This window comes from Zalophus californianus, chromosome X (genome assembly GCF_009762305.2).
Source record: "Zalophus californianus isolate mZalCal1 chromosome X, mZalCal1.pri.v2, whole genome shotgun sequence".
Taxonomy (NCBI): Eukaryota; Metazoa; Chordata; class Mammalia; order Carnivora; family Otariidae; genus Zalophus; species Zalophus californianus.
Window position 1 is genome coordinate 20338075 of NC_045612.1, and position 23501 is coordinate 20361575.

Below are 23501 nucleotides of genomic sequence, written 5' to 3' on the forward strand. Positions count from 1 at the left end.
TCTGGCCAGTACAACTGCTCTGATTCAATAAGTAACTTGAAGTTTTGATGGAATTGATCACTCATTAGCCTGTGGGCCAGGAAAAAGGAAATCAATGAGCAAAAGGAATCATGGTGATAAGAGAATAGACCTAACCCCTGCCTTGCCCACATCTGCCTTTAGCTGAGCTGTATCTTCCCAAGATTAAAGAACTTTAAGATTGAAGTCCCACTCTACTCTGCATGGCATACGTGGGTCACACCTCTGGAATAATGCTTTCTATCCCAGGTACTACATCTTAAGAAAAACACTTGACAAACTAGAATAAACAAAGATGGTCAGGGGCTGGGAAACTTGCCATATTAAGGAAGGTTAGAAACTGGGACTTTGTGCCTGGAAAAGAGAAAACTTGGGCATGAAGAATAGGAAGGAAACTGATGTATTTTTAAGTGCCTACTGTGTGCTAGGCACTTTGCACATACCTCCTTTCATCCTCATACAACCCTATGACCGTACCTCCTAATATAGAGTTAAGAGTAATAATACATGTTAAGAGTAAGATAAACTCAAAGACCCATTTCAACTCTAAAATTATATGAATCGAAGTTGGTACATCTACTGGCTAGTGAGCAGCCATGCCCTTTCTAGGCCTTTTGTGGACTTAGTTGGATACTCAGAGCTCACAGTTGGACAGGCTTTATTTCTGTTACTATGTAGATTAGCTATTGGCACAGATGAAGTATAAGTTAACGCCCTGGCCCATCAAATGGAGAGAAGCCATATCAAGGGTTTGTTGCAAAAACAAATTTAGAAATCACTGGACAAGGTCAAAAGAAATCCATTAATGAAAATTGATTAGCCTCCAGGGTTCTCTTTTCTAATAATTGCAACAGTTTATAATCCAAATGAATTTAGTACCCACTTTCAAATTCCAACTCTTTCACTTTATCTTAATAATTCCTTGCATTAACTTGCCATATGGTTCTTCCCTTTCCAATCTTATGATAATGTCATTTGTCTATTCATTCAGACACCTTTGTATTTCTAATATTGGCCAATTACAAAAGCCATCTGTGATTCATGTAGCATTCTCACCTAGAGACAAAGGGTTTTATTAAATTTAAAAATACAAATGTACCATGCCATGAGGAAAATAACAGCTAACTAACCCTTTCTCTCTCTCTCTCCCTCAGCCCTCCTTTACCTTTCTTTGGCTACCTTTCTAAAATATTTTATGAGAAAAATGAGCTCTTTAGGAATTTCATTACTGTCAGTAATAGAAGTGAGAAGACACTATCATTATCCTTTGCTCAATGGCTCTTGAGAGAATTGGAAAGGCAGCTAGGAGTATGGCTTATCACTACTTCCTATGGCAGAGATGACAGCGGGTTGTCACCTGGGAAGGCAAAGGGGCAGAGAGAAGCTAGTCAAGAGCTACTCTGGAGAAATACAAACATAAAAACTTAAGACTTTCAATCAGTTGCTCCTCAAACTGGCTGGAATCCCTGTAAAAAGCCAACTGAGTCTTTAAATGTGTCCATTCTTTCTGGAGACTCACTAATCAATTTGACATTGTGTATTGTACAAAGGATCAAAAATTAGGGTCCATCTACACTGATTGTGATCCAATGTGTCTTGCCAAAGTTATGTGAAGTTTTTATAAAATTCCCAAATGGTCAGTCCCCTAGAGAAGGGAATTCACTAACTGTGGTCTACTTATGTTTCACAGCTAGCCTGTCTCTCAATTTAACTTTACTAAAAGCACCAGTGATATTTCAGAAACAATGTATGAGGCTTATATTATTAGAACCATTTTTACTGACCTAACTGAGGCCTTTGATTTAGTCACCCATAAACACTTTCTTCAGAAATTTCATGATTCTGGGCTTAGCAGTGACCCTGTAAAATGGTTTTCTCTCCATTTAGTTCTTGCCAACTTAGCCTCGACCTGGAGGTCCAAAATACTTGCAGACTGTCATCTTTAGTGAAGATTAACTGAAGCCTCTCTTTGGCTAATGGTGAAGGAGAGTTCAAAGACTGTGCTGGCAGCACCATTTGCAATCACAAAAAGGTGTTCCTTTTGAAATCCTCTCCCTCTTTCTAGCAGGTCTGCTTATGTCAGGGGTACACTTTTTAGCAGAATCTATTCCTCAAGTTGCTTTCAGTGTACATTATCCCCAAAGGCGAAACATTCGTGGTAATACATATGACATAACTTATATCAGTAGAGTAATAGAATGGCAGGGCTAAATGGGATGCTATAGAACTTCTAGCTTGATATCCTTATTATAAAATGGGGAAACTGAAGCCCAGAGATGTTGAGTGACTCATCTGAAGCCATACAACTAATTAGTGTCAGAGCCTAGAGTAGAACCCAGGTCTCAGGACTCCTGATCAAGTGCTTTTTCTGCTAGGTCATGATGCTTCATGCCTAGCTATTTCACTTAGGATTTATCTGTTATAAATATACATATAAGTATATATTATATATATATTATAAGTATATATTATATTTAAGTATATATTATATAGATATGTCTGTTATATATTCCATGAGTGGCAACATAACCCAGCAGGTAAGAGTAAATCTTGGTCTGAATTTTATCTCTTATTACTTGTATGAATTTACACTTCTAACTTAATCTCTGAGCTTCAGTTGCATCATCTGTAAAACTGAAATAATAACACCCACCTGTTAAAATTATGGTGAGAATCAAATGAGAAAATGTATATAAAGCACTTTGCATAGTACCCTAAACTTAGTAAACTCTCAGTGAATGGTTGCTATTTTTATTATATAGCTTTTTTCCACATAACTCATTCAGTTCTCCCTCCCTACTCCCAAGGATGAGAATTCTCTTGGAAATCTTAATTTTATTAAACTAGTATGCAAATGTGTTAAATGCAGCAAAATTGTTTTAGCTAACCTGAGTCTAGTGTATCAAGTTTTTGCTAAGTTAATTGCAACCTAATTTGGTTCTGTTCAGTATCACATCTATTTCTACAAACAGGAAATTGTCTTTTCTAGATTTTGATTGGCAGGAATGGTCTTATAAACTTTATTGAATTACATTAGTGTTGCTCTGTGGTAGAGACACTTTCGTTATAAGCCTCTGTTCCTAGGTGCTTATCTTTTTCATAAAATTACTGTTTGGACTGAAATATTTTCAACTTGTTTTCTATTTCATTTGGGATGGAAAAAATTGGAGGGTAGGAAAAATGGGGACATTTCTTATAACATTTTATTTGACTACTGAGTAATCACATTTTAAGATTTTCCTGTTTGCTCCTGTGGTTTCAAAATGTTAAATCCCCATAAGAACCCAGAAACACACAGCACAATTATTTTAAAGAACAGCTTGCAGAAATTCCACAGGAAGCAACCGTGTATATATGAGATCAGAGTCTTATGAAGACATGGTACCTGGCCCCAGAAGCTTTCTTTTTCAAGTTATCTTTGACAATCCAGATTTTTTTTTAACAAATAGATTTATTTAAATTGGGCTGTGCTGTTTCATATTCCCAACTATCTTCCTTTCTCAACTTGGTTGAGAAATACTTGTCAGGAAAAAATAGAGGTACAAAGTAAACGAAAAGAAAAGGTTACAGAGTAAAGGAAAACAAGGATTCGTACATGGAGCTGGAGGCTCAACTAAGACGCTAAGGAAAGGCTAATCAGAGATTCCCAAGATGAGAAGCCAGAGCCCAGTGAATACCCTGGTGATTTTGGTCAAATTGATGTCACTGGGATCTAAGCAAGATGGGGTCCCATTGCAAGGAGAGCTCTGTTCATTAGAGATAGTCACAACTACCGGGAGTGTGCCTGAGGACCTGAGAGGGCAGTGGAGGCAGCTGAAAGAGAGCAAGCATTTAGGCTGGACCTAGGAGTAGAAGTGGAGTACAGAAACAGCAGAAGCAGCAAGAACACATAGGTGCAAAGGTTGGGCTCTAGAGTAGAAACCAGAGAAAGGAGGAACAGGAAGGGACTGTGTAATCACTTAAAGCAGTATTAAGCTACGTGGTTATTGCAAAATTGACTGCAACTTACCTTAACAACCCCCATTTAAATTGTAAACTCCATCAGAGTAGGACTGATCATCTCTTTGTATACTGCTATATCCCCAGCACCAAGAGCCATTCTTGGCTCACAGTAGGTCCTCGCTAAATATTTGTTGAATGAATGAATGAATGATCTGTATAGAAATTTAAGCTTTCCTCCTACCAGAGTAAAGATCATTATATATGTGACCTGCCTGATTGTGCTGCATTGGAGTAATGGGGAGGAAAAGGTAAAGAAGGACCTTAAACCCAAGATGTAAAGCAAATGGCAGTGGAGACCCAGGCTCAGGGCAGGGATGGTTTGGAGGGCTCCCTTTAGAGAGGGTTCCATTTGCCTTAGTTACTCAGAACAAAATTGTCCTCATTTTTCAGATCTCCTTTCCCTGGGTCCTGGGCTGTGCTATGCTGGGATTAGAAAAGAGGGAGGCCGAAGTCAGGTTGTCCTGAGGAAGAGGCTCCTCATTTGATATCTTACCTGCTATGGACAGCCTATGATTGCTGTTCCATTGCCTGATTAAAAACAAAAAAGGAACAGCCTTAGAAATCAGAAAGCCTTCTCTCCAGTTACTCTCTCAAGCTCATTTGAACCTGTGCAACCCCTCTATGGGCTTGTTATGCCAGCTTCTAGAACAGTGCCTAGCACCTGGCAGGCACTCGATAAATATTTGTTGAATGAATGACCCTGCCTGGTTATTGCAGTTTTGAAAGACCACCAAGTATGCTGGGCCCTTTTCCATAGTCCGTTAAAGAACACAGGGCTATATCAGGATGAACAATTATGTGGAAATTGGAGAAAAGGAATGGAAAGTAATTATAATTTTATATATGCCTGAATTCTGGTGCATTTCGGGGAATCCCCTAAGCAACTCATGTGAGTTGCAACTCCAAATCAACATACAAAGCAGTTCTTTTAAACGTGCAGTGCTAAAACTCAAGAAAGTTTAACACCTCCTTTCCTTCTAGGGTGAAAAGGAAATTTTGTGCTCTCTATATGTGTCATGATATACCTGAATACTTACACTTGGGGTGAAACTGTTAAAACATTTGTGTCTTTCTTGTGTTTCTCTGGCCCATCAGTTAATAGGTTATACTTAGATATGTAATTCAAGACTTCCTCACTCCTAATCCCAAAGCATTTGAGCATAACCAACGTTTTGCTAGAAGGGGGTGGTGTGTGTAGGCAGATATGCTTTTTACAGGATGAAAGTTGGAATTTGAATCCCAAAAGGTTTATAGGCAGATTTTGGAGGTTTTGGAGGCTCCCACTCTATGCAAAATATCATGGACAATATTTTTAATACTAGGATAGATGTGTAGGATGTGAAACTAGTACAGGAAATGTAGAACAAGAACTTTTGGCAACCTTGTGCTTCCTGTCTAAAATAACTGTTAGAGAACATTAGTGGGAGGTAGTATCCTAGAGTGAATTCTATCATTTTCCTTATTAGACTCCTTATACTACTGAATTTTTCTGTATATTACAGATTTTTACTCTTATTTTTTGTTCTTAGAAAGGTCACATCCCGGGCACCTGGGTGGCTCAGTTGGTTGGGCGACTGCCTTTGGCTCAGGTCATGATCCTGGAGTCCCGGGATCGAGTCCCACATCGGGCTCCCTGCTCAGCGGGGAGTCTGCTTCTCCCTCTGACCCTCTTCCCTCTTGTGCTTTCTATCTCTCATTCTCTCTCTCTCAAATAAATAAATAAAATCTTTAAAAAAAAAAAGAAAGGTCACATCCCAACTGTGTATGTATAAGCGGATATCTATATTTAGTTTCTACCTTTAGGTACATTTGTTTACCTGAGTAAACAACTGACATGGTATTTTTCAGGCAAGACATTTATTTTGAGCACTCTAAGGTTTCTGATGGGAGTGCTGTAAACTCCAGCTCTAAATTGATGTTGAAGAATCAATAAACTACTTAGCAGAGGAATAAATGACTCAAGGTAAAAATAACCAAGTAAAATGTAACTCCTGCTTTCTGTGGAAGCATGTATAGTGAGAAGGAGCATATTTGACAAAGAGAGCCTTAAATGGTTATCATCCTCAAGGTCCTGTCCCTCATCTGGGTTAACTTTGCAGATTATTTTTTTTCTTTCATTCAAAAAGAGATCATCATGAAGGAGATCAGAACCTGCTGATTACAGTTGGGCAAAACGTTTGGGATCATGAAACCAGCCAGATTCTTTTCCCAGAGAAGTCAGAATTATTTTCCCCCATTGAGGGTATCTTTATTTGCTAGCAATGTGTTAGTGATTGTAGAGGACCTAAAGAAGAACTCTTGCCTTCTTGACTTCTTCCCTTTTTTGGTTTATTCTAAGGACTCTGTCTCTCCCCATTTGATTATTGTTTCAGGTATTTTTCAATGGGATACAGGGATTAATTAATTCATTTCATAATTCAGCAAAAATGTATTGAGCACCTGCTTGGTGCCAGATACTCTGTTAGATATTCTAAATACAACAGTAAAATATATATATACCAAGGTCCCTGCCCCTTGAGCATTGAACTTTGAGGCAGACAAGTGAACAGAAATAAATGAGTACATATATAAAATTCTTACTGATGGTGGTAAGTGCGAGGACAGACAGCTACAGATAAGAAAAAAAATGGCAGGACCTACTTAGATATCATGGAAGGAAGGTTTCTTTGAAAAGATGCATTTCAAGCTGAGGTATGATGAAGAGAAGGCGTCTGTCACACAAATAGCCTGGAAAACAGCAAGCACAGGTTAAGTCAAGAAAGGCTGGGTGTGTTGCAGGAACGGAGGGAAACCCACCATAGTTAAGTGAAAGGGAATATGGCATGAAATAAGGTTGGGAGAGGTAAATGGTGCCACGTCATGCAAGGTTTATAGGCCTTAAGAAGTTTGGATTTTATTCTAAAAGCGATGGGAATCCATAGAAAGGTTTTAAGCATAGGAATCATATGAATTGTTTTATATTTTCTGTAAAGACTACTTTGGCTGCATGTGGAGAGTGAGTGAAAGGTGGACAAAATGGAAGCACAACAGCTAATTAGGCTATTTATTGCAGGAGTCTAGGTAAGAGAAAATGCTGACTTGGATAAAAATGATGTTAGCAATGGGGCACCTGGGTCGCTCAGTCGGTTGAGCATCTGACTCTTGATTTCAGCTCAGGTCATGATCTCAGGGTTGTGAGATCAAGCCCTGAGTTGGGCTCCGTGCTCTGTGGGGAGTCTGCTCAAGATTCTCTCTCTCCCTCTCCCTCTCCCTCTCCCCCCTGCTTGCTCTCTCTCTCTCAGATAAATAAATAAATCTTTTTTTTTAAAAATGATGTTAGCAAAGATGAAGAGAAATGGAGAAATTCAACATGGATTCTGAAGTTAGAATCAAAAGGCAGGATTTACAGATGGTTGGGAAATCGGAAATGTTGAAAGAGTAGAAGTCAAGGCTGATATCCAGTAGAAAGGGGAAAAGTGATGATGCAGAAGAAAAGGAGTATCAGCAGGAGCAAAGTCTTTGAGCAGGCAAGAGATGATGGCATTGGGGGACACTCCTTCCATTTCAACAAGACAGAAGAGAAAGAATAGATAAAGATGTAGGTCAGTGTGTAGATTTGGTGCTGGGAAGATGAGAGAGCTCTTTCCCATAGCTTTTGTTTTCTCCACAAAGTATGAGAAAGTCAGCTAAAAGCAGGAAGTGGGAGAGGAGTGGGAAAGATGTGGAAGGATTGAGGAGACAGGTGAAGATATATCATGGTCACTTTGAAGAATGGGAAAGTAAGTTTAATGCAGAAGTAGCATTTCAGGGCAGAGATGAGTGCTCAATTGAGGCTTGTGATCATGAATACTTGACATGAAAGTAAAGCCCATCAGCTCAGCTATGTGAATTTTCTGCAGTCATGTTCAGTAGCTCAGGTGCAGGCCCACAAAAGATAGTTTAACTGAATTCAACTCCTGTTTTGCCATATGAATGTATCTGGGAGAGCATAATGTGGGCGAATGGAATGAACCTGTGACTAAGGTTGAGAGAGGACCTGGGCTGTAATGCAGTCTCAAGCTACTTGCAAACCATGTGACTTTAGGCAAGTCCTTTAAACTTGCTCTGCCTCCCTTTTCTCATTGGAAAGATAAGAAGTTTGGACCAAATAATCTTGAAGGTTCTTTCTGGCTCTAAAACCGTGTGATTACTTTTTTTCCTTGGAACAATTCCTAATCTCAACCAATTTCTCATTAATATAGTGTTGTGATTAAGCGTGTATACTCTGGAGCCAGACCGCTTGGATTTGGATTCTAGCTCCACCACTTCCCAGCTGTGTGACCTTGAGTAAGTCATTTTACCTTTCAGTGCCAGTTTTTTCATCTTTGCAATGGGCATTACAATACCACATATTTTACTTAGTAGGGTTGCTGTAAGGATTAAATGAGTCAATGCATGTGACACTCTTAGAACAGCGCCTGTACTGTGCCCTCAACAAATGTTAGCCATTACCCCCAATAAGTTCTAGTTCTACATCATCCCTTCAGCCATAAAATGTCTGAAAGCTTGGAATCTCTTCTGCTTGCAGGGATGCATACCACCTGACATCATATTTAGAGTACATCATTTTGTTTCAGGTTGGCAGTATGGCACAGAAAAATGATTCTGGGACCAGATGAGCCTTAGTTTAAATCCTGAGCTTGCCATTTACTTAGCTGTGAGATCTTGGGTAAATAAATTAATGAGCTGATATTCAAATTCCTCTTCTACAAAATGAGAACAATAGAAATATTTATCTGATAGTTTGTGGGAGAAAATGAAATGAGATAGTGCATGATAGCGTACGTGATAGTATAGGGCTTGGCATACGGTAGGCATTTAATCAAAGCAATTATTATGATTATGGTACCCTGCCCTAATATTTACCTTGTTATGTCAGTTCTTGAGGAATAGGCAACTTTTGTCCCTGTTACTTGTTATTTTCCTGAAGTACAGAGGAGCAAAAAGTAGCCCATCGGAGAGAAAGACCTGAAAGAAAAAGCAGTGTCAGCGAGTACATTAGAGACAGGGTAAAGCTGGAAGGGCTAGAATAAAGGGGTACTCTTTGTTATTTGTTACAATAAATATTGTAAACACATAGATTTCTTTTTAACATTGAAATCTTCCTTTAGAATTTGAATATTGTCTGCCAGTGGGAACAGGTTACTAGAGCCCAAGAAAATAGTATGCCTGATCTCCTCCACTCTGTCTGAGAAGGTCACCATTGCCTTTCACTTCTGGACAATGACACCTTCCACGGATCCCTGCTGCTCAAGCTCCAGGGAAGTGGCTGTTCCTGTGAGGTCCTTGAGCTCCTTAATAGAAAGGCATCATGTGAGGCTGAAAGTGTGATAAAATCTCATTCATATCTGACCCTCAGAAAACTGCTTTGGAAGCAGCACCTACTTTGCTTCCTATATTTGAAAACAGCCTACTGAGTTGTATTGATTTTTTTTTTTTTTTAAGGAAAAGAAGCATGGAGGAGGGTAGTTCATTCCAATGCTTTCGTGTACCAGTATTCAAACCAGTATTCATTTATAAGGCTCAAAAAGGAGCTCAATTAATATTGATGTTTTAATCTGAATGTTATTTTCTACATGCAATTAATTATGAAGATGAATCAGACTCAACTTTTTTTCTTATCAATTATAGTTCAGAAAAATATCATATTTAATTCTTCTAGCTGAAATCTTGGTCATTCTCGTTAAATGCATTTCATCTTATCAGCCTGCTGATTCCTTCTACTGAACTGAATGACCAATGTTAATGCAAGACTTTACCAACTTAAACAAAAAGTAAACTTCCATCCCAGTCCTAATATCCCCTTGTATATGCTAATTAAATAAGTAACTTAAACTCAGAAGCTAAATTTCCTTTACGAGAGCAGGCAAAAAGCATCTTAGTCACTATGAATTAAGGGCTTTCTTTCTGTCTCAGATATTTGCTTATATCTCTTGCTCCAGCTCTAGAAAGATTGTGATAGTACTTGTGATCTTACCGGAATACACCATTCTAGTGGCTGGAGCATCACCTTGGCTATTGTGATACCATTTGCAGTTGGGCAAGTTCACTTCACTTCTCAATCCATTTCCCCTTCAGAAAAATCACAATGATAATATCTGTCCTTATCTATTTTGCTTGGAGGTTGTAAGAATAAATGAAACATGGATGGAAACAGTTTGAGCATAAATACATAAATCTGAAAAATTACGACTCCTCAGGAATTATTTAGGCATACTTGTATTTGTGCTCTTAGAAAGTCCCTCCCTCTCCATAAACAGATGCATTGTATACTCCATCACCATCACATTTAAAGAAACACACAGACACAGACCCTCATGTTATCTAATATATTCTTAAAAAATGGTTACCTTGCACTGTGTAGAATTTGATCAACACATTAATATACTTATATCTGCCTATCTATGCATCCGTCCATCCACCCATTGATATATTCAGCAAGTACTTGTCAAGTTCCTACTATGTGCCAGGTACTGTGCTTTGCTGGATGAAAAATTTTAAGAATCAAGACGGGGCTGATTCTGGGCTCATGAGTTATAGTCTAGTAAGGGAGACAACAGAAAGTTAAAATAAAGTTTAAGTACTATCATGGGTGATTGTCAGAGTATAATAGAATACCAAGCAGGAGTACAGAACCTGAGATGTGGAGGGTAGAGAAGATGGAAAGACTTCCCATGGAAGTGATAGCAAAGGCCCTAAGAATGAGTCATCGTGGCCTCATAAAGATGAGGAGGAAAAAAGTATTCCAGAGGGGACAGTATCACTGCACAGCTCTGCAGCATTTTGGAGTGTGTATCCACATTGAGAAATCAGCCCATTTATAGGTACCTCTACCTAAATTTGGAGGAAACTCATGGCTTTTCAAACCTTGTAGATTATTGGCTCTGTTCCTGGATACACCATATAAATGAAATCCTGCCTTAGCATGAACTGATTTTGCTCTTTGATTACTTTTCTAACTCCTAAAAGTCAAGTTCTCAATTTCAAATGTTTTATCAGGGCCTTCTTATGGTTCTGGGTGTTGTTTATTTTGGTTATCACAATTGCAGATAATTGCACATTTGCATTTAACATAAATTTAAATGCTTTTAATGAGTTTCTGCATTTTGGCTGGGTTAATTAGTTTATTAGTAGGGAATTGTGTCCACCAACACAAATCTGTTTTATCTATATAAGCCCCAGCAAGTGTGTATAATTTTCTGATATTAGCATAGGTTCAGAAGTCACTTATCTATGTGATTTAGATAGTAACCATTTATTTATAAACCATTTCTTAGACCATGTAAATCACTTTCTAAAATCAGTTGAAGTCATTTCCCTCCCAAACTTTCTAGGATTGTCTTCTTCACTGAGCTCTGGCTACTAAAGAGTTTTCAGCTGTGTATGTTTGAACTATTTCTTGTTGACTTTTAAGAATTTTTCTATACAATTTCAAAGCATCAGGCTGCTGCCTTGTGTTTTCCTCAAGCTAAAAACCGTTCACCCTCTCAATTAATGTCTGGACTAATGCAAGCACGTCAAAGTTCACCTGAAAGTAAAGAACACGGTGGGTAAACAACAATAGGGCAGAGTGAGTCATCTCACTGGCTTGAATACGGAGGTAATGTCTGCAGATGCTATTGCTTTTTGAGGAACAACAAATGAATGACTTAAAATGTGATCCTGGTATGCACTTGACAGTGTACATAATGAAGGTTTATGATATGTAATTACATATGCTTATCTCTGTATGGGACTTTACTTAAAATAAAAAGGGCACCTAAGCCCAACTCTCTTTCAGTTTGGCATGCAAAAGCTGATGGGTGACAAAATAGGGCTCAGAGTTGACATAATTTCTACCATATGGGTAACTTTAGTTTTTGATCAAAGTGAACATTGATAGTTGTAAAGGAAATGTACTTCTCTATTCTTTTATAAAAGTATTGTATTGTGAAAAACTTCAAATACAGAGAAGAACATGGTATATACAGTTATACCCACCATACAGATTTACCAAACATTAATATTTTCTGTATTTGTTTTCAGTCCTTTAAGGATACAAATATGGTTGAGCAGTTGATGCTTACTTTGTGTCCCTCCCTGATCACATTTTCCTTCCTTCCTCCCCAGCAGAACTACCATCCTGAAGTTGGTATGATATGAGTCTTTCCCATCCATGTATTTGTACAAATGTATGCACCTAGAAACAGTATTTGGCAGTTTTAGTATTTACAAAATTTGTATCATACTATACATATCATTAAGCAACTTGCATTTTTCACTCAATATTAATATTTCTGAGATTTATCTGTCTTGATGTACATACATGCCTATTCATTTTAACAGCTGTAGAGTATTTCATTTTATGAATGGCTGTTTCTCAATGCATTTATCCATGTCCTTGTTGATAAATTTTGTAGGTTTTTTTCTCATTTTTCACTATTCCAAAAAGTACTCCACCATTGTACATGTCTCCTGTGTATGTGTGAGATTTTCACCTTGAAGTGACATTACTGGGTTGCAGAGCATATGCATCTGTCAACTTTATAAGACACACCCAAGTTATTCTTCAAAGTTGTCATGCTACCGTCTTACAGCTTGGGCTGCTATAACAAGTACCATAGATTGGGGAGCTTATAAACAACAGAAATTTATGTCTCACAGTTCTGGAGATTGGAACTCTGAGATCAGGGTGCCAGCATGGTCAGGTTCTGGTAAGGGCTGTCTTCCAAGTTTCAGATTGCCGACTTATGGTATCCACATATGGTAAAAAAGAGGACTAGAGAGCTTAGAGGGGCCTCTTTTATAAGGACACTAATCCCTTTCATGAGGACTCTACCCTCATGACCTAATCACCGCCCAGAGGCCTCACCTCCTAATACTAACACATTGGGGGAGGGGAGGGATTTCAACCTATAAATTTTTGGGGGACACAAAACATTCAGTTCATAACAACTACTTTATACGTTCTACAAGTGGTAGAGGAAGGTTCCTGTTTCTCCACATCCTTGAGCACTCAGTATTGTCATTTAAAACATTTTGCCAATTTTCTGGGTAAGAAATGATGTCTCACTGTGTTTTAATGTGCATTTTCTTGTTTACTAGTGAGGTTTAATATCTTTCCATGTGTTTATTGGCCATATAGGTTTTCTCTTCTATGAATTGCCTATTCATATCATCTGCCCATTATTCTATTTGGTTTTTAGTCTTTTTATTATTGATTTGAAGGAGGTTATTCTGCATACTAATTCCTCTGCTTTGTAAATATCATCTCCCAGCCTATGGCTTGTCTTTTAACTTTGCTTATGCTGCCTGTGTTGAACAGATGTTTATTATTTTAATTAACTACAATTTATCAAGGTCCCTATGCTTTAAATATAAAACTGTGGAAAAAAGTAATCATTCCCATACAATCTAGAGTCCTCATTAAATTAAAATGAAGCAGCTTGAAGTAAGACATAAGATTGTATTGCTATGGCTTCATATAACATAAACTGGTTATCTAGAAATGCACAGGAGTTGCCATCACTAAAAATATAACTTCAACAGACCATTAAAGAAAGTACGGAAACTTATACAAGAAGAGGGGTGCCTGGGTGGCTCAGTCGGTTGAGCTTCTGACTCCTGGTTTCGGCTCAGGTCATGATCTCAGGGTCATGAGATCGAGCCCCACATAGGGCTCCATGCTCAGCAGAGTCTGCTTGAGATTCTCTCCCTCTGCCCCTCCCCCCACTCTTGAATGCTCACTCTCTCTCTAAAATAAATAAATGAATCTTTAAAAAAAAGTTATATAAGATGGAAAAGCTCTAGAGATTTGCTGTACAAGAATGTGCGTATTGTACACTAAGTAACAATACTGCCTTGTACATTGAAAAATTTGTTGAGAAGGTGGATCTTATGTTACATATTTTCTTGCCATAATAAAAAAAGAAACTAAATCATTCAGTACAAAAAAAAGTAATTTCATAGGAAATATAAGTGTTACCTCCTTTATCAATAACTATATTCCTTGGACAAGTCATTTCACCTGTCTTCTAATTTTTTTCATATGTAAAGTGAGGAAATTATGTCATCTCTAAGTCCTATTCCAGCTCTAAAGGATCTATGGTATATGGAATGGTTTGGATGTATTCTAATGATTTCAAACATTCATTAAGAATTTTCCCAATTTCAGGAGCACCTGGGTGGCTCAGTCAGTTGAGCATCTGCCTTCGGCTCCAGTCATGGTCCCGGGGTCCTGGGATCGGGCAGCGTCAGTCAGCCTCCCCACTCAGCAGCGAGTCTGCTTGTCCAGCTCCTTCTGCCCCCCTCCCCCTACTCGTGCTCTCTCTCTCACGTGCGCTCTCTTTCTCTCTCAAATAAATGAAAAATAAAATCTTTTCTTAAAAAAGATTTTTCCCAATTTCAGACATGCAGATTTTTAAGAGCTCTGCTAGTATTTCTTGGAGGCCTCCTAGTACACATCTGTACTCCCTTTTGAGCCTTGGGGCCATCGATAGTGCTAAAACAATTCCCACGAATGCTCTTAGAAGACCCAATCTAAGAGAAGCAAGAAGAATGAAGAACAACAAGTTGTAGAAGATCAGAAAGGGAAGAGGGAGTGAAGATAGGTGTTTGGCCTTGGTACTGATGTATAATACCAAAGGAATAGGTTGTTTGGTGTCTTGTGTTCCAAAAGTCTGAAAAATACCTTTACTTTGATTTAAAAAAAAAAAAGAGGTCTACCATATGGAGGTAAACTGATCACATATGTGGATCTTGGTCAAATGCATCCATCAGCAGTATCTGCCTTAGAAAGCACTTCTCTTGCCAATTTAAAGATGACCGTTATCATGGCTACTGATCTCTGTTGGCAAATGAATGCCTTTTGCACCCTACTTCCATGTGAAAACTATCCCTTGATTTACAGTCAAAGCCATTACTCGATTTTTTTTAATCTGACTGTGCTGTGCATACTCTGGGTCCAAATTCTGGCTCAGAAACAACCATCTTGGGGTGCCTGGGTGGCTCGATCGGTTAAGTGTCTGGCTTCAGCTCAGGTCATGATCTCAGCGTCCTGAGATCGAGCCCTACATCAGGCTCCCTGCTCAGTGGGAAATCTACTTCTCCTTCTCTCTCTGCCCCTCCCCCTGTTCATGCTCTCAGTCTCTATCTCTCTCTCTCAAATAAAGAAATAAAATATTTTTTAAAAAATAGAAACAACCATCTTATCCCTAAGGTCCTGCCATACCCCAACACTGTCTTAGGTGCATCTTTAAATCATCCCTCTACTTTCCATTGTCCAATTTCTTTTTCCTGATTATCTTTCCATTTCACATTTTTTTCTGCCCCTTTGTCTATGTCAGTAGCCTGGTTTCGTTAAGAGAATCTTAGTGTGGCTGGTACTCTTGTGTAAGACTTCTCGGTGATGGGGTACCTGGATGGCTCAGTCAGTTAAGTGTCTGACTCTTGGTTTTGGCTCAGGTCATGATCTCAGAGTTGTGAGATCAAGCCCCATGTCGGGCTCCACACTCAGAGGAGAGTCTGCTTGAGATTCTTTCCCCCTTCCTCTCACTCCCCCTCCCCCTGTGCTCTCTCTCTGTCTCTCAAATAAATAAATAAATAAATATCAAAAAAGACTTCTTGGTGTTGCTAATGAAACTATGCAAGAAGTCAGATAGCATCCAAGTCTCATAGCAAAATAAAACAATAGGCATGGCTGTTCTGCTTCTTAGTACACTTTTACATTATACTCAAGCCCCACAAGACCACTAACTTTTCCTTGAATTTACTTTCATACTCTGCATTCTGTGCCTCTGCTCCAGTGATCCCTTTTGCCTCAAATACTCTCCTCTCTTGGTCCTTCTTCCCATCTGCTTTACTTATTCTTTAAGAACCAGCTCAAATATGACTTACTGAAGAGGTCATGGAAGAATTATTTACTCCATTTTTGACCTCTTTGTTTATACTCATCACATTGTATTATGTCTACTTGTTTACATCTGTTTTGCAGGTTCCCCAAACACACACACACACACACACACACACACACACACACACACACACACACACACACTATACACATTCTGTAAACTTCTTGTGTAGGTGGAGACTTAATTTTCATTTGTAATAAAAATGTGCCCCATTCCTAATGAGAACTATAATCTTCCTTGTAAACTGTTCTACCCATAATTTTAATACATAAAGAATGAAAAGAGGGGCACAAATACAAGGAGTGACTTGGTTGTGGGAATCAAAACAAACTTCATGTTAGTCCAGTCCAAGTGGTATAAAGCTTATACCATAAGGAGAAAATAAAAAACAGCATTCTTGGACATATGCCTTGGCCTTATTTAAAGGACCATGAAAGAGTGAATTTTCACTTCTACTCCAGTAGAACCCAGTTCTATAGCAGTGACGCCAATCTCGGCAAGTGTGGAACTAGAATCATTACTTTTGGTAGTGTACTGTCAACTTTCTTTGTGACAGTGTTATAGATGCTATCTGAAGTGGGTATTCCAGCATCAACTCTTGTTAAAATTGTGGTGACTGGTTCATTGTGTTTTCAACAGCTGCACATAAATCAACTCCTTCTCTGTAATGGAATGGCTAGGGCAGCTACCAACAAAGATGAAACAATTGTAATTTTCTGGAATCTTTAGGTAACGAAAGCAGTATGGCTCTGTTAATAAACTTAATAAAACTCTCATGAATATTGTCACTTGCTCCTTTTGTCACTTTTATCACCATTTCTTGTTGGTCAGTAGGGACATAACAATTTACTTCCAGGACAAAGGATTTTGAAAAATGTATTGACTAGCCATAGTGAATTAGAAACAACTAAAAACCTACTGATCTTTATATCATACACCAGGGCAATTGGGAGCCTACCATGAATGGGTACTCTATGGTGTGCTGAGAGATATGAAATTGGTAGTTTAGTCTCTTCTTCTGTGAAGTGAGCAACAATAGACAAAATGAAGACCTATACATTCCACAGCTCAGTAAGGTGATAGAAATCAACTGCTTGGAGAATACAAATCAAGGAGAGGTCCTTATGATACACGTTATTCCCAGAAAGCTTTTTTTGTCTTGTTAGGCTATTTACTATCCCACCCAAATCGTATTTGCCAGTTTGGGGTTTACCGTTCCTGCCACAATGAGTTGCAGATATCTGAGAACTTTGTAGATGTTACAAATTTTGAAATTTCTTTCCAAATTGAATATGCTCCCCTTTATACCTAATTGGTGGTGATTTTATGCACATTTTGTTTGTTTGTTTGTTCCAGCTTTACGGCTAAATAGGACCTGCTGTCCTATTAATTCAGTAGACTAGACCCATTTTCTAAACTGTTCACATATACAACTCACCTACTCATATTCTATCCCATTCCTCCTTACATCTCAAGATTAGAAAGGGCCATGTCAAGAAGTCTTAGTTTTTTGTTGTCCAAACTCTTAAAAAAAATAAGTAGAGGACAAGAGACAACAAATGCTTCTTAGAACATTAGTAGCTCAATGCTTTTGTTAATAGGCCTAATCTGATGTACTTCCTGATTTGGACAAAGTACTTTATCACTATTTGACATATAATATATTTTACTTATTTATTTTGTTTATTTTCTATATCTGCTACTAGAATGTGAGCTCCATGAGGGCAGGGATTTTTACCTGTTTGGTCACTGTTGTATTTCCAGAGCCTAGCATGTAATAACTGCTCAGTAAATATTGGTTAATTGAATGAAAGCAGAGTTACCCATGAGGCCAGCATTAGCTCATGTACCAAAGGTAACTACAAGCAAGGAAGAGTGAGTAAAAGGTAACTCATTTTTACTGAGTATTTTGCTCAGTATCAGATCTTCTGTTGACTCTCTTTTACTTGGATTATCTCAAAAGTTGTATAAAGTAGACAATATCCCCATTTACTGATAAAGAAAATAATGTTCCGGGAGTTAATTGTCTTGCCCAAAGTCACACCATCAGTAAGTGGCAGACAGGATTGTTATGCTAGAGTTTGTCTCCAGAGCCTTTGTTCTTCTACCACACCACTCTGATCTGGGAAGTCCAGGAGAGCATTTATCTATAATACAAACTGCTGCCACTTAAGTTGTAATCTAAGGGAACCATATGTTCCCAAGTAGGGGTATATGATAGTCACCTTTGTGGAATTTATGGGATAGGAAATCTCTTTGGATGACACCTATAGAGGGGATATGAATCTCAGCTGCTCCCATGAGGAGTTCTGTCAATAAGGAGGCTGGAGTCTAGTCTGGATCTCCCTCCTATTAGTGAGCCATCACTTCCCCTCTCCATCACCCGAGTTCTCAGCAAAATGGCAGTGAGGGGGTGGTTAGTCCAAGTGACTGCCACAGTCCCTCCCAACTCCAAGACTTCTTTGACTATGAATGAATGGAAGGTATAACAATTTAACAGGCATTGTTTATTTTCATAGTGGGAGCTCAAATGGCTTTCCAAATGTTACTTTTCCCATTAAGTCTTACTGAAAGGTCCCTCTCCCAGAAAGTAATAATGATAATTGGCCCATCATTTTTTAAACACCCTACAAAATTTTCATCAACTCTATTCCAAACTTCACAGTGACTGAACACTGACTATCTTATGCTTTCAACTCACAGGCCTTATGTTACCAAAATACATGGCTATATTAATATTCACAGTGACTTTTTGCTTCCTTATTGGAAAGTAAATGATCTTATCAACTACTTTGGAATGTAGCTATAGGACTCTTTGCATATGAGCAAATGTAGTTAGGGGAGGTAGTGTAATATGTTCATTCATTCAGTCAACAAATATTAATTACATTTGTGTCAGGCACTGTGTTAGGTGCTAGAATACTAAATTTGCAGTCTTTAGACCAGTTCAATGCCTTATAAACTATGTTGGGCAAGTTAATATCTTTAAATCCCAATTTTCTCATTTTTAAAAGAAAGTAATAATAATTGCTCTACCTACTCCAACCCCCAGAGTTATAAAAATTAAATATGAAATGGTACAAAAATACTTTTTTAAATTATAAGGCCCTATTTAGTATTAGTAGTTTTTTTCTCGGACTCCATGTGTAGGATTTTAATTAATGAGATTCTTTTAGTCCTTGGACCCCATTAGAATATTTCAGAATACAAATCATGAACATGAACTCAGTTCGTTGATTTACCCAAAATATCTTAGTGAGTCATTGGTAATTCTAGAAGCAGAACTCTAGCTCTACTAATGATAAAAGTTAAATTGTAGTACCCCTTGCTGATTTGGAAAGACTTCTTTAAAAAATCCTTATGATGCTTGTTCATATTTTAACATTCTATGGATCACTCATTTCTCTTCTTTTCCACAGGAATTTATAGAAATATTTATGCAATCATGCATTCCTTATTTGTTTTAAATTAGTTTGTATGGGTGTTAAATGTATTTGAATCTGTGAAATGGAGGGTGCTTTTTCAGTGTGGCAGAGATAGCAATTCCCTACATAGTCACACAAGGGCAGTATTAACAGTAGTGATGTTCTGTAACAATAGAAATGTTTGAATGAAGTGTGCTATGGGCTGCTGCCAGGATGGGTTGTAAACTTCCCCTCTTCCCCTAACAAAGGTTAAATATTAGTCAGATTGTATATACGAAAGCAACAGCTTTGCTGGTTCTGTCTGCTGTAATCCATAGCATCCTATATTTAAGTGACGATGCACTCAAAGACCATACCTGCCCAGTCTGGTAAAGGGAGTCACCTACAAACAGATACCAGTATGTCCATGTGAACTCTATCACTTAAGCATATTATTGCAACTGATGTGTGGCAAATTATGGGCTGCTTGTTTCTTTACAAGAAAGCCTTGGAGATAAACATTTCCAATTTGGTTTTCCTCTCTTTCCCTTCAACTGCAAGCAGGATCAATAATTGTCATCACAAAATAAAACTTGGTTTTGGGTTTTGACATTGGCATTGCTCCCTAAGTGAAGGCAACAATAACTCCATTCACTGTCTACCTCTGTTCCATGTCTCTAAGGAAATGAGAATAAGGAGTGGTAGAAAGAGAGTGAGTTATCAGGGAAAGATGTCCAGAGGATCATTATAAAATATGTCCTCAGGCATGTATTGAGTGTGGAGTGTGGTATGATGTACTGCAGTGTATTATAATTGTGTGTGTGCATGCCTGTGCTGGGGGTGGGGGCACGGTGAGCCGACAAGATGTCATCTGCTTAGGAGAAAGAAACTGTACTTACACAACATGACTTGGAATAATTCTAAGCTAAAAGGAATTCAGGTAGTGTATGGAACGGGTAGCCAGGGTAGGAGAAAAGTGCTAATAAGTGTTGGCATGGTCACAAGGAATAGTTACTGACGCCATCTCAGACATCTTCCCTAGGAAGCTATCTTTCTCTAAGTTAAGGAATCCTGGACTATTATTTCTTACCCTTCCACCACATTCAGCTTAAATTTCTCCCAGAAGTGCTAACTTTTTCCCCTTTATCGATGACATTATTTGTAGAAAGAACATTTTTGAAAATATGGAAAAGTAGTTTTGAAGTCCAAAGCTGCCTTGAAACCATCATTGTAGTGGAACAGGCAGTTTTGCCAGGAAGTGTGAGATCTCTGGGTATTGAAGTACTAATAGTTTATGTAGTAGGGAAGATAGCAGATTTGAGAACATGGAGTTGAGAAATGAATCTGGATCTGAGTTGAGTAGCTATCACAGGAAGCCTGTTATAGACTGACATGAATTCTAAAGATTGTGCTTTTGTGCAAAGATCCCACTACATTAAGAAATGAGAAGTAAGAGGAGAAAAAAAAGCTTTAAAGCAAAATCAAAGAGAAGCATGGTAGGTGAATGCGAAGGAACGGATTCCCCTACAGCTAAAGTCTGGTACATGCATTGAGAGGGAAATCTGGTACATAATTCCTAAAAGGCAATTAGCCAACATACTGATGTTACTGGAATGTTGACTCCTAGGGAATCAACTCATTCTGCTTAATGAAACAAGAAGTACTACTTTGATTGACAACTATCTCTTCTAGTGTTCAGGGCTCCTACAAAGGTTAGCAACAACTTTGGGTGCCACAGACAAGGGAAATAAATAGAGGGACTGTCAAGAGGCTACTAACAGTGGTCCCAATACCAAAGTTTGGCCATCACTTCCCACTACCATTCTTCCAAGCAGGGGCTTAGAAAATAAACTGCAATTCTGTGTTTGAGATTCTAAAGAAAAGTATAGAGTGATGGGTCTAACTTAGAAATAATTGAGGTTTAAGTAAAATCTTGATTATTAAAGAGCTCATTATCTGGTTTGTGGATTATCCATGCCCTTGGTATTCTTTATTCTCCATTCTGCTGTCTGCCTTTTGGTAATTTTACTGCTCATTAGTTACTTTACAAGAAGGTGGGCAGGGAAGGAATAGAAGAATGACACTTTTATCAACCAATTTTGCTACCTATAAGTGAAGATTCTGATGGGGAAGGAAACAGAAACCATGGGCCAAAATGAGAGGTTTGAGGTCTATATGAATTTCATTTTTCTTCACAGCCTCTATCTCTTGTGAAAAGGTGAACTAATTGTATGGCTTTGGGGGGGGGAACAGCTTCCTGATAAATGGAGGAAAATCAGCCCCTTAAAAAAAGTACTGAAAGTTCTGTTTTTCAGACCCATTTATCGCTATATTAGGCCAGAAACTAATATACCAAGCAAACGTCCTTTGGTTTCTGGTGAGGGGTAGATTTAAAAAATTAATGTGACATTTATAATAAGTTGTGAATTTTTTTAGTGGTGGTGGTCAGAATTGTTCATTTTTTAAATTACCTCTAAACAAGTTTGTTATCATTAACACTATCATCTATGTTTGACCTCTCTCATAGTTACCTCAGCTCCTGTTTTAATCCCTTTTATTAAAACAACCGGGCTATGTTCTGCTTAATTCATTTCCTTACTCCCAAACTAATTATTTGGGGCTGATAATTAAGCCACATATGTCATTTTTCTGGCTTACTTATGAAGTACAGACCTAATTGTGTTATAATACATGTTTTGGAAATGTTAAGGGTTTTTATCATAGGTAAATTGATTTGGGTCACAAAGGGCTATCCTTTGTGGTGGTCCAGGAAGCAATAAAAGTGACATTTATTTTAATAAAATGTAGCATGTAATATAGCTTGTGGTTTACTTACAGTGAGGGAGAAAGAAGTCAAAGGCTTAGAAAAATCAGTTAATAAAATCCTAGGTAATGTTCAAGAAGAAAACTATTAGAAAGATGAAGAAATATAATTGTGTTTAATAAAATATTTTAAAAACAAAATGTTAGGCAAATCTATTTTTGTAGAATTAAATGATAATAAGTCAGAATATCCTCAGTTTTTATATAAATTATTCATTTTTGAAAATATTACATATGCTCCAAAAAGAAAATTTTGTGTCAAATGAAACTAATATTCTTATATTTTAGAGGGAGTCTGGAAACAACAGAAATGCCTCATAAGTAATATCAGCTATGCCTTCAGTATTTGTGAGTAAAAGATATATCATGGCATAACTAGCTCCATCTTTGCAGAACTAAAAGAGTTCTAATACAGAGAAAATATTGGTACCATTGTTTTTATTTTTTTATTTAGATATTTTTTATTTTATTATATTATGTTAGTCACCATACATCATTAGTTTTTTTTATTTTATTATGTTATGTTAATCACCATTCATTACATCATTAGTTTTTGATGTAGTGTTCCATGATTCATTGTTTGCGTATAACACCCAGTGCTCCATTCAGTACGTGCCCTCTTTAATTCACCAGGCTAATCCATCCCCCCACCCCCCTCCCCTCTAGAACCCTCAGTTTGTTTCTCAGAGTCCATAGTCTCTCATGGTTCGTCTCCCCCTCCGATTTCCCCCCCTTCATTGTTCCCTTCCTGCTGTCTTCTTCTTTTTTTTTTTTTTAACATATACTGTATTATTTGTTTTAGAGGTACAGGTCTGTGATTCAACATTCTTACACAATTCACAGGGCTCACCATAGCACATACCCTCCCCAATGTCTATCACCCAGCCACCCGATCCCTCCCACCCCCCACCACTCCAGCAACCCTAGTTTGTTTCCTGAGGTTAAGAATTCCTTATATCAATGAGATCATATGATACATGTCTTTCTCTGATTGACTTATTTCGCTCAGCATAACACCCTCCAGTTCCATCCACATCGTTGCAAATGACAAGATTTCATTCCTTTTGATGGCTGCATAATATTCCATTGTATATATATACACCACATCTTCGTTATCCATTCATCTTTCAATGGACATCTTGGCTCTTTCCATAGTTTGGCTATTGTGCACAATGCTCCTGTAAACATTGGGGTGCACATACCCATTCGGATCCCTACATTTGTATCTTTGGGGTAAATACCCAGTAGTGCAATTGCTGGGTCATATGGTAGCTCTATTTTCAACTTTATGAGGAACCTCCATACTGTTTTCCAGAGTGGCTGCACCAGCTTGCATTCCCACCAA

The 23501-nt window shown here is 38.0% G+C and overlaps 1 protein-coding gene across 11 annotated transcripts in view; it reads left to right on the plus strand.

Annotated features, from left to right (window-relative positions):
* ENOX2 (ecto-NOX disulfide-thiol exchanger 2) overlaps window positions 1–23501 on the plus strand; it is a 281319-nt gene that overhangs the window by 65012 nt on the left and 192806 nt on the right. For 4 of the 11 annotated variants that reach the window (XM_035725679.1, XM_027608764.1, XM_027608769.1 and 1 more), the window contains exon 3: window positions 8241–8325. The exons of the other annotated variants lie outside the window; for them this stretch is intronic. The gene's annotated coding sequence lies outside the window, so the exon portion shown is untranslated. The remainder of the gene's footprint in view (window positions 1–8240; window positions 8326–23501) is intronic. 11 annotated transcript variants of the gene reach the window in all.